General features: G+C 43.7%; 1 protein-coding gene and 1 long non-coding RNA gene across 3 annotated transcripts in view; one reads left to right on the forward strand and one right to left on the reverse strand.

Annotated features, from left to right (window-relative positions):
* PC (pyruvate carboxylase) overlaps positions 1-12,671 on the reverse strand; it is a 587,030-nt gene that overhangs the window by 397,910 nt on the left and 176,449 nt on the right. The window lies entirely within an intron of this gene.
* The window catches only part of LOC147027804 (uncharacterized), a 42,496-nt gene continuing 36,691 nt past the window's right edge, over positions 6,867-12,671 (forward strand). Inside the window, exons 1-2 of the long non-coding RNA XR_015057285.1 lie at positions 6,867-6,957; positions 7,188-7,454. This is a non-coding gene — a long non-coding RNA (uncharacterized LOC147027804). The remainder of the gene's footprint in view (positions 6,958-7,187; positions 7,455-12,671) is intronic.

Here is a 12,671-nt window from a genome sequence, read left to right on the forward strand (position 1 = left end):
TTTGCATGTGTAGGTGAAAACTGGTTGTCCATTCAGCTTTTCAGCAACTTCTTTCCCCACTACCTGCAAGTTGTCGACATTCACTTCATCCTTGGCTACAACACCAGTGACAACATTTCTCAAGGCTGGATCATCAGAGAACGGATTACATGACTGAAGTTTTTCTTGGATTTGTGCGAGATCTGACTGGTCCCTCTCCATCCTGGACTTGGTGGCCTCCTTGTGCTGTTCACTTGACGTGTAAGTGCAATCATTGAATTCTTGCATGGCTACATTATATTTCGAACATACGGGGGACGACAGTGTCCACAGGGCACGTTTCTCCTCTGTCATGCCACCGCCCCTGGTCAACCCACCAGTCGACTTGAGTGATCGCATAAGTGTCTGTTCGATAACAAGATCGGACCCAAGTCCAGCCCAGAACTGATCACTCCGGCGAACCACATGGAAAGAAAGGGGGTTGGCTTTCGGTTTTCGCTATGACGTCATAAACGTCATAGTTACGTCATAGTACGTCATAGGCAGGAGAAACTACGTTCATTTGATTCAGAAACCCCATGTTCCTATCTGTTGCTAATACATTTATAGGGTCTAAAATCAACCATAAAAAAGTTTGTAGTGCATTGAAATTTTCACTGGCGGCCATCTTGAAAATATGCAAATTAACCCCTTTACCGGGGTCAGATTACCCGAGACTTTTTTTCTGGCACGCAGCATGACCTATTAAAACAATAAAACGTTTTGTTGCAATTTTTTGGGGGTTAGGTGATACGGATCATATTTTGACTCGACTACTATCATAGTCGAGTGTGTGCGTGCGTGTGTGTGTGTGTGTGTGTGTGTGTGTGTGTGTGTGTGTGCGTGCGTGTGTGTGTGTGTGTGTGTGTGTGTGTGTGTGTGTATCAGGCACCTGCTGTTGGTCAGGATGCTGGTGTGACACAAGGGTTCATGGTCACTATTTCAATTAAGAGGTGCTCATGGTGTATTTTTACCTCTGCTTCCGAAGTTGGACAGAGGTTATGTTTTCACTCCTGTCTGTTTGTGAGCAGGATACCACAAAAAGTTGTGGACGGATTCAGACAAAACTTTGTGGAAAGTTTGGGTGTGTGACGACGACAAATTGTTTCGATTTTGGTGAAAATCCTGATCCGGATATTGGAATTTTTTAATTATTTTCCAAGTGATTCATCAATATTGCGAGATGGGATCAAAAACGGCACATCACCATATCTCAAAATGTTGTGGACGGATTATGATTAACTCGGTGATGAATTGGTTATGTGACAAGAGCAAGCTGATTAGATTTTGGTTCAGGTCTGAATGCAGATTCAGCCCATCAGTGGCAAACAAAATGTAAACTGTTCAGCCTGGCGGAAGTACTGTATGTGCTCTACGGTATGCAGTTCGAGTTGGCTTCATGTTATAATTCTTTGGATTCATAAACATCTGTGGATTGATACCTTTTCCCAGGGAGTGGGCTGATGATCTTGCAAATAAAAAGGCTTGCAAAGCTGATGAAGGCTGACTGATTCTGCAGTTAGCATGCAGTGTCGCAGGAAAGTTACGATTGAATAGAGTTGTTAGGGCCGTGGGCGTGAAGGAGACATCTCAAGGTAATTTAGGAGGGAAACTGTGAGCTTAAATGTTGCGTGTCACCATATGGGGGGGGGGGCAGGGGGGTTAATTCGATCGGAATTAAGGCCAAGTTCCACAGTATGCAAATGCCCCCTTCTGACCTTTCCCGATGTTTATTTTAAATTACATACCAGCAATGGATCATAACAACTGAGCTGCATGACCAAGTAGGAAGCTGCCTGACCCTGCCTCGAAGGGTGACGGCGGGCGAAGTCACGCCTCCGAGGCTGATGATTGGTGGCCGTGACGTCAGAAGCAAGGCAGGCGTGCCGAAGTGGTGAGAAGCCCTGCCTTCCCGGATTTCGTGCAAGCAAGTCACGCCCAGGAGGTGGAACGGTGATTCGGTGTGACGTGAGAGAGATCAGGAGGAATGCACAAGTACGGAGTGAGGGACGCACACGGTCGAGAAAGAACGTAGCTAGGAGATGACCCGTAAGAACAGGGCTTTACGGCTGGCTTTCCTTTGACGCATGAAGAAGATGGCACGATTCCTTTATTTGTGCTGAGACGAATTGTCTCACTTACTGAGCAAGACGCTGGCCATTGGCTCTAGGTTGGGCTATGAGAGACAGACCCCAAGCCTAGTATATGTCACCAAAGGGGACAGCACCATTCTGCAGGGTGCCACATATCGGCGGGCGCGATCGACGAAGAAGCTGCACGGGGTCTCTGAGCCTTGGTGTTGAATATCGCTCATGAATTGCCTGGAGTGGGTTCCCGCTGTGAGAGAGCGGCTCGGTGCCATTTTGCATGTGTCTACATGTGCAGGACGAAGCACCTCGTTTCAGGTCAGGTCAGGTCATGTATGGGAGCATGCGCCAGAGCAGCACGTCGCTGTGTCCACTTTCCTCCGGTACTCCGGGGGCCTCCGTCTGGCCATCCCCCAGGCAGATGCCTGGCCCATCCCCATCTCCTTGAGATGCCGATCAACATGCTGCAACCACGAGGCACGTGGTCGGCCCATTGGCCTCCTCCACTCATGAGACTCCCTCGCTGAGAGAATCTGGTGAGCAGGATTAGCCTCAGGAAAATGAGACACATGTCCATACAGCAGCAGCTGATGCTCACGGACTATGCAGGTAACAAATATCATTTGAGTCTCTCTCAGCAACCGCTCGTTGGACACAAAGTCTGAGCAGCGATAGCCAAGGATTCTCCGAAGAGACCTGGAACCAAAGGAATTAAGTATCCGTCCCAGATCCCTAGTCAGAGTCCAAGTCTCACATCCATAGAGCAAGACTGGAAGCACCAAGGACCTGAAGACTTGGACTTTCATCCCCCCGCACAGGTGCCGGCAGTGCCACACCCCATGATCCAATGAATCTGACTCCAAAGGCCTGACCCCAACGTCTGTTGACCTCTGGCTCACAGCCAGCAGAGACATGAATATCACTGCCAAGGAAAGTGAATCTCTCCACGACCTCAACATCCTCACCACAAATAGGTACAGAGGGGATGGCAGCATACAAGAAGCCAATGAAAGCCTGGATCTGAGTTTTGACCCAGGAAACCGATAATCCCAGCGGCTCCGACTCCTCATTCAGCACTTCGATGTCCCCCAATAGGATATTTAGAGTCTCCGCAAAGATGACTGCATCATCTGCGAAATCAAGGTCAGAGATCTTGACATTCCCAAACGATGGACCGCAGCTTGATCTCTCAGACATCCTCCCCATAATCCAGTCCATACAAGTGCTGAAAAGTGTGGGGGCCAGTACACACCTCTGACGAACTCCAGTAACAACTGGAAATAAGTCAGAGATGGTACCACCACATTTCACAGCACTCTCAGTACCAGAGTAGAGTTCAGACATGAGATCGATCAGTTTTGGTGGCACCCCACGAAGACCTAGAATCCTCCAGAGGGCATCCCGATTCACTGAGTTGAACGCTTTACAGAGATCAACATAGGCTGCAAGCAGCCCCTGCCGAAACGCTCAACTGCGTTTGGTGAGGACCCGAAGAGCAAGGTCTCGGTCAATTATTGACCTCTGGTGTAAAGCCTGACTGCTCTGGACGCTGGTGCTCAAGCAGATGGTGGCAAACCTTATCGAGAATTATCTGAGCAAAGATCTTGCCCGGTACTGAGAGCAGCGGCACCCCCTTGGTAGTTGTTGCAATCACCCTTCCCTTTCCAGAGAGGGACAACAAGGCCCCTCTTCGAGTCAGTTGGGATGATGCCTGTGTTCCAGGCAGAGCACAGAATTGCATGTAACGACATGAGTGCAGCACTTCCACCAGCCTTGAGAAGTTCAGCATGGATGTCACAGATCCCTGGAGCTTTACCACATTTCAACCGGTTCACTGCAGCCTGTTTCCACAAACAAAGGTGGAGCATAGTTGATTGGAAGGTCAGTAATAGGGATTGTAACACCCCAGACGTCCAACTCGAAAGCTGGTGGATCAGCCTGGTCCAACCGCTCAAAGTAACCAGCCCAGCAGGCCTTCACTTCGGACTCCTCTGTCAAGAGCCTACCACCCTCTGCTCTATCTGCAGTACACCGAGGGAAGGGCTTGGACGAACGCAATGCGCGAATTCCCCTGGAAGCAGGATTAGAATCACTTGACCAAGTTCCTTAATTCCAAGTTCCACAAAGACCATCCCTGGACCAAGCTAAGTGCCAGAATAAAGGAAGGATTTTCTATTTCATTTTCCCCCTTGTCTGTATTTAAGTCCATGTGTCGAGGCGCCTTGACGTTAGGTTTAATTTATCTCAAGTTTATTATTCCATTTTGCATTGTCCCCTTGTAAATATTTCTATCATCATGAAATTTCCGCATTTTGTTTAAAGTTGATGTGTCCGTGTATGGGTCGTGGGGTTCGAGTACCAACGCCCATGTGCTTCTATGTGCCTCCATCGCTCCGCCATTGCGCCCCACCCCTCTTACACATGTTATAATCTCCAAGGATCAACGTGTCCGCCTCCTAAGGAAAAATGCTCGGCTTTCCAGTTTGGCGGTGGAAACTGCCCGTCACCACAATTTGGGTCAGGGGGGGGGGTTAACTTAACGGCCAGCTCCACAACAATATTATATATATATATATATATATATATATATATATATATATATATATATATATATATATATATGTATATATATGTATATGTGGACTGCACCCATGCTCTTCTTGCTGAAGAAGTTGCATCAAGCAACCAAGAAAGACCACACAAGGTAAGCCCTTTACAGCTGTGGAAGAACTCTGGGAAGGGTTTGAAACAGTAAAGACATTCACACATAGCACAAACATGAGAATCCCATTGCTTCACACCCCTCAGCTGCTGGACCGGTTTCATCGCTTTTTGGCAAATCATCAGCGACAGTGCAGACAGCAATGCATAACAATGAGGCTCCCAAGCATGTACCAGTGTGCAAACATCAAAATAAGTCAAGATAAAAATGAAAAACGAAGACCCACCCACATATCTCACCTGTGAATGGAGGGAATAAGCAATTAGCTCTCACCGAATAAATTAACCCAGGTGACGAGGATTATATGAATAAATTTACTCCTCCTATGCTCTTCTCACCACATGTGGAAGCATGGAACCCTTATATTTGTGTTGAAACAAAGGCCATGCCATTATCATTGGGTTACTGCTTGTTCCCATGTTGTAAATGCCATGATCTAGTGTTGTAATAGCATGGTACATCCCTTATTTTATAAAGAAAACGTTAAATTCTGAAAAATGTCTTTCTGCTCGTGTGCGTGCGTGCAAGTGTGTAATATTTTATTGCAATATCAAGAGTAAATGCTCTCACTGGAAACCCAAAATATCAAACGTGGCTCCAGCATCTGCAATTTTAAATATTACAAATATTTTAAAAAACTATCGATTTTAACAAAACAAAAAAAAAGATGGTGTACAAAAATCAAGGCTCGTGGAAGAGCTAGAACATAGAATGGATCAGAATGCAACAAAACAAAAGGAACAGTGGAAAGAATGGGGAAACACCAATCGTGTGGCGGAGGGACACAATGGAGGGAGACAGACAGCTTTTAACTTATTTAAAAAGCAAAAAGGTTTCGTTCTCATTTTCCTCACTTGTTACTGCACCTTCAGTTAAATAAATAAGTAGTCCTAAATATTAATACAAAATTATGCTTGCTGGAACAAACTAGAAACAAGATGTCAGAAGCTAGATGTCAGATCTGGTGTGCACCAGCAAGTATGGATAGTCCTGTCATCCCAGCCTCTGACCTTCCCCATCCTTGTACTCATCTTTGAAGCTGACCGTGGGCAGAGTTGGCAACTACAACCCCACCTCCCTAGAATGTCTCAAGCATGTTCAATTGGACTTGAATCTGGAGATTGCGCAAGCCAGTCGATGAGGGTGAGGTGGTCTGAGGGTGCAGAATTAACAAAATATGCACTGTGTGGATGGGCATTGGCATCCATAAATAATTTGGAACCTTGCTGTTGGGCTCGTGGGATGACTAAAGTCAAAATTATCTCATCCCTGCATCTGCCACCAATTATGGCACTCTTCTGAATGATGACAATATCCATTGTTTGGCCAACTTGAATGCGAGCCACTACCATGAAGCTGTCCCTACTCAATCGATCAAGCTGCCTTGTGGCACGATTTGTAACTTGTTCCCCACCTCATCTCAAGCACATCCATCATATAAATTTAGGCAGAATCTAGATACGTCAGTGCTAAGAAAAATGGCACCGATGGTTCGCCTTGCAGTTGTGATGTTGTGTTGCCCATCAGATCCTCTGCTGTCAATGGCACTACGTTTGAAAGACCACGAGCAGTGGTCTTTTGGACATTACACCATTGGAATGAAGCCTGTCCTGAACTGCCTTTGTCGAAATTCAATGGTTGACTGCTCTTTGCAGGTCATTCTGGGGGAGATTATGCTGTTGAAAAGCAGTTCCTTCAGGCAAGGGTGACAACATAACGATCCTCACAAGGGGTTGTAACCTTTGGGTGACCTGAATGAGGTCTCTCTGTGACCTTTCCAGTCTGATAGTATTTTCTCAGTGCCCTAAAAATCACACTGTGTTGGATGCTTGATTTGGTTTTGTTACTTATTCGGTGTTAAAAACAAAAACACAAACGATTCCCCCCTTGAACCGTACAGCTGGCGTAAGAAACCCCATTCGGTATTAATTGACGCTTCGACCTTCCCAAACCGACTCAGATCACATGAGTGGCATAGGTCATGTGCAGACATGCACGCACATTCTGGGGGTGTAGGTGGGGGGGACAGACATGAATTCCTTGATCGTTTCCAGGATTGCTCAGTTCACATTGAAGAATTACATGTTGCACATCAATTTCCTGATTGAGATTCTTTCCTCGACCACCATGGTATGTAAACATAACAACATGGTATAATCGAGATGCATAACATGGTATACATAATAATAATCGAGAAGTTTCTGAACTGTGAATCCATAGTTTATTTTGCATTTTAAAAGTTGTTTCTTCATTTTTTTTGTGGGGAATATATTTTGCAATGTTTGAAACATTTACATGTTCTCATTAAATGAGAAGGTATATTCCTGACTCTGATTCTGATGTACAATACTCTGTTACAGAGCATCTGTACAGCCAGTTTCATGGCTAGGATTGCACTGGATGGTTTGCCATTGCCTTCCCAGCATGAATGGAATTCGGAATTTGATGATGGTGCAGGCAATAGCTCACCTACTCATAACGGAGGACTCCGTGGGATCTTCAACGTCCACCAACTAATGCCGGCATACGGGATGCCCAATTTAATATCCAACGGAGAGAGGGCACACACATTGATGAATGACCCTGCCCGTGGAACAGTTTAAAGCAAGGGCAAGATTCAAACCCAGGTGAGACAGCTAAGAGGCGAGTGTGCATACATCTTGCCATCCTGCCAGCCCAGAAGATAAATAAAAACTTTAAATTATTGGACATTGGAAGAATTCCCTAAACACCAATGGGACATATTTTTATGATGTAGCTTTTGTTGAGGTGAAGGATGCTGAGGGATGGGATTGTGCAGGGAGGGGAGGGTGTTCCCAGTTTCACAATATGTCAATGTAATGACAAGTCCACATAATGTATTTGTTGATTATAACAAGACGACTGTTGGAATTAATATTTGTGTTTTTACAAAAATATCCTGGCAATTATACATTTTTGATAAATAGGTCTGTGTAATTCATCGGGATATCTTTATCTAATTATATATACTAGTACGTGCATGTTGAAAATGAGAAAGTTGTCATTGCTTGAACTATTGAGAGTAGCTCATTCAGAGAGCTTTATGAAAACCCGATGTATATTGCTGAGTTTCTACCCTAAAATATTGAATTACTAGCAAATGCATCCGTCCCCAGTGACAGGAAAAGTTTAAGTTAATCTTTCAATTTAAATAATTTCGTGGCCTTTCAAAACGTTAATTGTGTACACTCTTGGTTTCACTCAAGAGCCAAAGGTCTGAGCTACTTGTTCCACCCACAGCAAAATGGGGGTGCAATACGGGGCGGTAGAAGTTGGATTTCTCTAAAAATAAAAGGCAAAACATAGCAATTTTAAACTGTTTTACTCCATGAAAATCTGTCTTAAATCTACTTTAATCCAGATGTTCATGTTGATTTTATTGATTGCTGGAAGGGACAACAAAGTGATTGACTATATTGTATCAAGAAAAGTAAATCAAGATGCAAAATAACCAATCGGCAACTTTTCAAATGCAGCGAGCGAAGCAACCGCCATAAACGGATGAACACACAAAGACACGACGGTTTGACATATATATACATTTTTTTTTTTATGATTTAAAAGAATATTTTCAAAATAGTGGAAAAAGAGATGGTTAGATACAAGTACAACACACTCACACAGTCACACATACAACGGAACGATACAACTGCACAATAGACCACCTAAGTTCCACCTAACAATAGACCACCTGAGTATATGGACCACAAAACAAAAAAGCCATACTCGAAAACGGTAAAACAAGAAGAACTAAGTTGTCCACAGCCAGGATAGACTATCTTCATTTCTCGGCAGGACAAGCCTGCAGGGTGGCATCATTGACTGAGGATGCAGATGTGCCGCTAATACAATGCCTTCTGCTGGTTTAGGCAGGAATTGTTATTTGGCGATGGTGCAGGCGAGAGCTCGCCTACTCTTCAGGAAGGACACAATGGGATCTTTATCGTACACCAACTAATGCTGGCAGACAGGATGCCTGTTTAACATCCATCTGAGGGAGGGCACACACATTGATGAATCTGCCTGTGAAACAACAGGGTGACAGGTAAATGCTGGTGCTGGATTCAAACCCAGGCTTGACAGCTTAGAGGTGAGTGTGCATAGACGATAAAAAAAAGCTTCCAATGGTGTCCCACATTCATGGATGATAAAATGCATGCAATTGTACAAAATAAACCTCCAAGTCACAAAACTGATTGAAAAAGCAACACTGGAATAAAACATTGATGTTCCAGCACTTTGAAGGAAAGATAAAAATACCAGGGGTGAAGATATGATGCAGGATCTTTCAGGGTGACAACCTTTCCCCACCCTTGGACCCAGTGAGCAACCTCATTAATAAGAAACGACACAGATACACTCTAACATCTCATAGATGAACATCCAAAGAGTCAAGAAAAGTGAGACATACTGTATGTGGATGATTTAAAGGTCTTCACATTGAATGAAGAAAAAATGGCAGAACAACTGAAATTTGTGAAACGGTACTCCAATGATATTCAAATAGAATTTGGCTCATTTGAATGTGCCAAGCACATTCGTGCAAGGTAAACCAACAAAAATGGACAACGCAAAACAAAATAAACCCAAATACAACAATACAGTCCGAGCTGGACAACGAAGTATCATACAAATACCCCAGACTAGAAGAAGAGGGCCACCAAATATGTCAATATAAATGTGCAAAACAATTACAAAAACAAATGTGCAAACCAATTACCAAAGAATACCTGCCTAGACTGAGGTTAATCCTGAAAACGTACCTTTCTCCAAGGAACAAAATCAAAGGCATAAACAACTCGCAATACCAGCATTTCAGTGCAGCTGTAGAAACATAAACTGGCCACAAGCAGAAATCAATAAACTAGATATTGAAACAAGGAAGCTTCTCACTATCCACAAAATGACTTACAAAAATCAGTGCATCCCAAGAACGTTCCTACCAAGACGAGGAGGAGGTAGCGGCCTGATTGCACTCAACCAAGTGCACAAAATGACAACTATAGGGTTGACAGAGTATGTGAAGAGTTCAACATATTACCGAATCCAATCTGTATGCAAACACGAAGACAACAAACCAGGGAAGGTATCTCTAACCCATCAAGCAAAAAAATTTACAAAGACAGGTGTGAATAGAAGATGTCACACAGGAAACCAAAACAGCAATTAATAAAGGCCCAAAAATTGCAAACAAAAGAAAAAAGAAAACTATAAAGTGAAATATCAACAGAAATTCACTGACAACTGAGAATGGCAAAGGAACAGGGAGATGTTTAAAAAGAAGAAAAAGAATGAGAGTTGGATGGGCATAGACAAAGAAGGCTCTTTGTAATGGCTAAGAAGACGTCAGCTAAACTGGTATGGAGAACAAATTATAATAAATTCCCAAGACCAAGGACACTATACCAACGGTTTTAAGAAGATGGTGGGACTGGGTCAATCAGACAGGTGTAGGGTTTTTTGCAAGGTAGAAATAGAAAGCACAAGTCACCTCCTATCAGGATGTAAAAAAAACTGATATCAGAACAGCTGTACACACAAAGGCACAACAAAGTATGTGTAGCAATTCACTGGCACATCTACAGAAATTTCAATATCCCAGTTCCAGAAAACTCATGGAAACGTGAACCAAAAGCGATAACTGAAACCAAGGATGTATTGCTCATATAAGACCTGATCATGTCAGCGAGGAAACAAAGCATTGCAACCGGATATCTTATTTAGGGACAAAAAACATAAAATAAGACATTGCGAATTGAGGTATCAGTACCCAGCAATTTTGGCCGAAATAACACATAAATCAAGAAGATGACCAAATACCAGGAACTCAAAAATGAAGTGGAAAGATCTTGGAAGCAGAAGAGCATTGAAATTGTACCAGTGAAAGTTGGAGCAACAGCAATGATAAAGATGAACCTTTTGGCAATCTAAAAAAAACAAAAAAAACATCCATCATTCATTCATCGGTCATTCAAACTCCTGGGTATCAGCCATGATCTTTCTTGAGAAAACCACATTTTAAAGTTGGCTTCCGAAGCCAGTCACCGACTGGACATCCTCCATCGTACAAATTCCTTCCTTTGCACACCTGAACTCCCATCCACCTACAAGGTCTTCATCCACAGCTTGATGGAATACTGGTCTCCCCTCTGGGCTGGCTCCACTGCCTCACATCTTGCTCAGTTTGATGCCATGGAAACCAAGGCCTTTAAGATTATTGGAATCTGCTACAATGAAGCCGAGTATATGGGCCCATTACTTCGCCATCGCAGACAGGTCGGTGGGCAATGTCTTCTACTGCCTCCTTTCTGTACTTTGTCGTCCCCAGGTTTCTGCAGGGCACACAGTCCACCATTAACCCCCTTCACCCTTCTGGTGAAACGAACTAAATCCAGGATCACTGCTCACCTCCACTCACTTGTTCCTCTTTTTTCCATCTGTGGAATCAACTTCCACATTCTCTTCAATCTCATTCTAACCTCCAGGTCTTCAAGACAGCTTTTCACCACCATCACAGAACATCTCCAATTCAAAACAATGATCTTTTCCACCCTTGTTAACCACCACCCCACCCCAATCCCTCCTCTTTCCAAATTACAAGTTTTCCCTCCTGAAAGTTTCCCTCTGTATCCATCTTATCCACACTGTGCATCCTCTCCTGCCCCCCCCCACCCAATTCCTACCCACACCCATTCTTTGTCCAAGCCTGCCTCTATCTTGGTCTTCAACTCTGTTCGTTCGTTCGTTCGTTCGTTCGTTCGTTCGTTCGTTCGTTCGTTCGTTCGTTCGTTCGTTCGTTCGTTCGTTCGTTCGTTCGTTCGTTCGTTCGTTCGTTCGTTCGTTCGTTCGTTCGTTCGTTCGTTCGCTCTCTCGCTCTCTCTCTCTCTCTCTCTCTCTCTCTCTCTCTCTCTCTCTCTCTCTCTCTCTCTCTCTCTCTCTCTCTCTCTCTATCTATCTCTCTCTCTCTCTCTCGTTCAGTGTACTGGTACTCTTCCATGAGCCTCGACTATGGACAAAAAACCCCAAAAACTTTTATTCTCACTAGGGTAAGTCCAATGTACCGAATCAGTGAAGCATGGTGAGATGACAAAACAAAGTAACACACCTCCACTCTTTAAAATATATAAATAATTTAATGGACGTGATAAGCAAAACCAGAATAAACCATCAGGACATTGGAGATGGAACTATAAATTAAGCATTAATTATTGGTTCAACAAATTATTAGACAATTCCTCAATCCTTTCTTTTCTTTGGACTGTGCATTAGTTATACTAGTACATGCCCGTAAAAAAAAACAACAAAAAAAATTTCATAAATAAATATTCAAACCGCGAGCAAGAAACAACAACCACACAGGCCGTTTCTTCGCTCTCGCGTGCCCGTACGTGCATGGCACGGAAGTTCGCATATTATTCGCAGTTATGATTATTCGCAATTTAGTTTTAATGCCCAATTATTCAATTAACGCCAACGTATTTTGCCTTTTCGCAATGTCATCGCAAGGAAAAACAAAAAGAGAAGAGAAGAGAGAAAAAAATTACTTCCTGGTTCGGAGCATACCAGCACTCTGATGTTACCGAAATTTATGCACCGTCTAATATGAAAACGATCATAACTTGGGGCATTGTGTTTATCTATAAATGCGCATAAGAAATCGAGAAATTATTAGAATACACGAAGTCATCACTCTCCGGAAGCCCGTACGTTGTAACCTGTAATGGCGAACGCGGCTGAGCTTCCCTTCCCCATCGGCCACGCCCACGCAACGTGTCTTGTCATTGGTTTGGTAAATAAATGGCCATAACTTGGGAGGCACTTGT

The sequence above is a fragment of the Eptatretus burgeri genome, chromosome 4, assembly GCF_056783735.1.
Source record: "Eptatretus burgeri isolate ZD-2024b chromosome 4, Ebu_testis_v1, whole genome shotgun sequence".
Taxonomy (NCBI): Eukaryota; Metazoa; Chordata; class Myxini; order Myxiniformes; family Myxinidae; genus Eptatretus; species Eptatretus burgeri.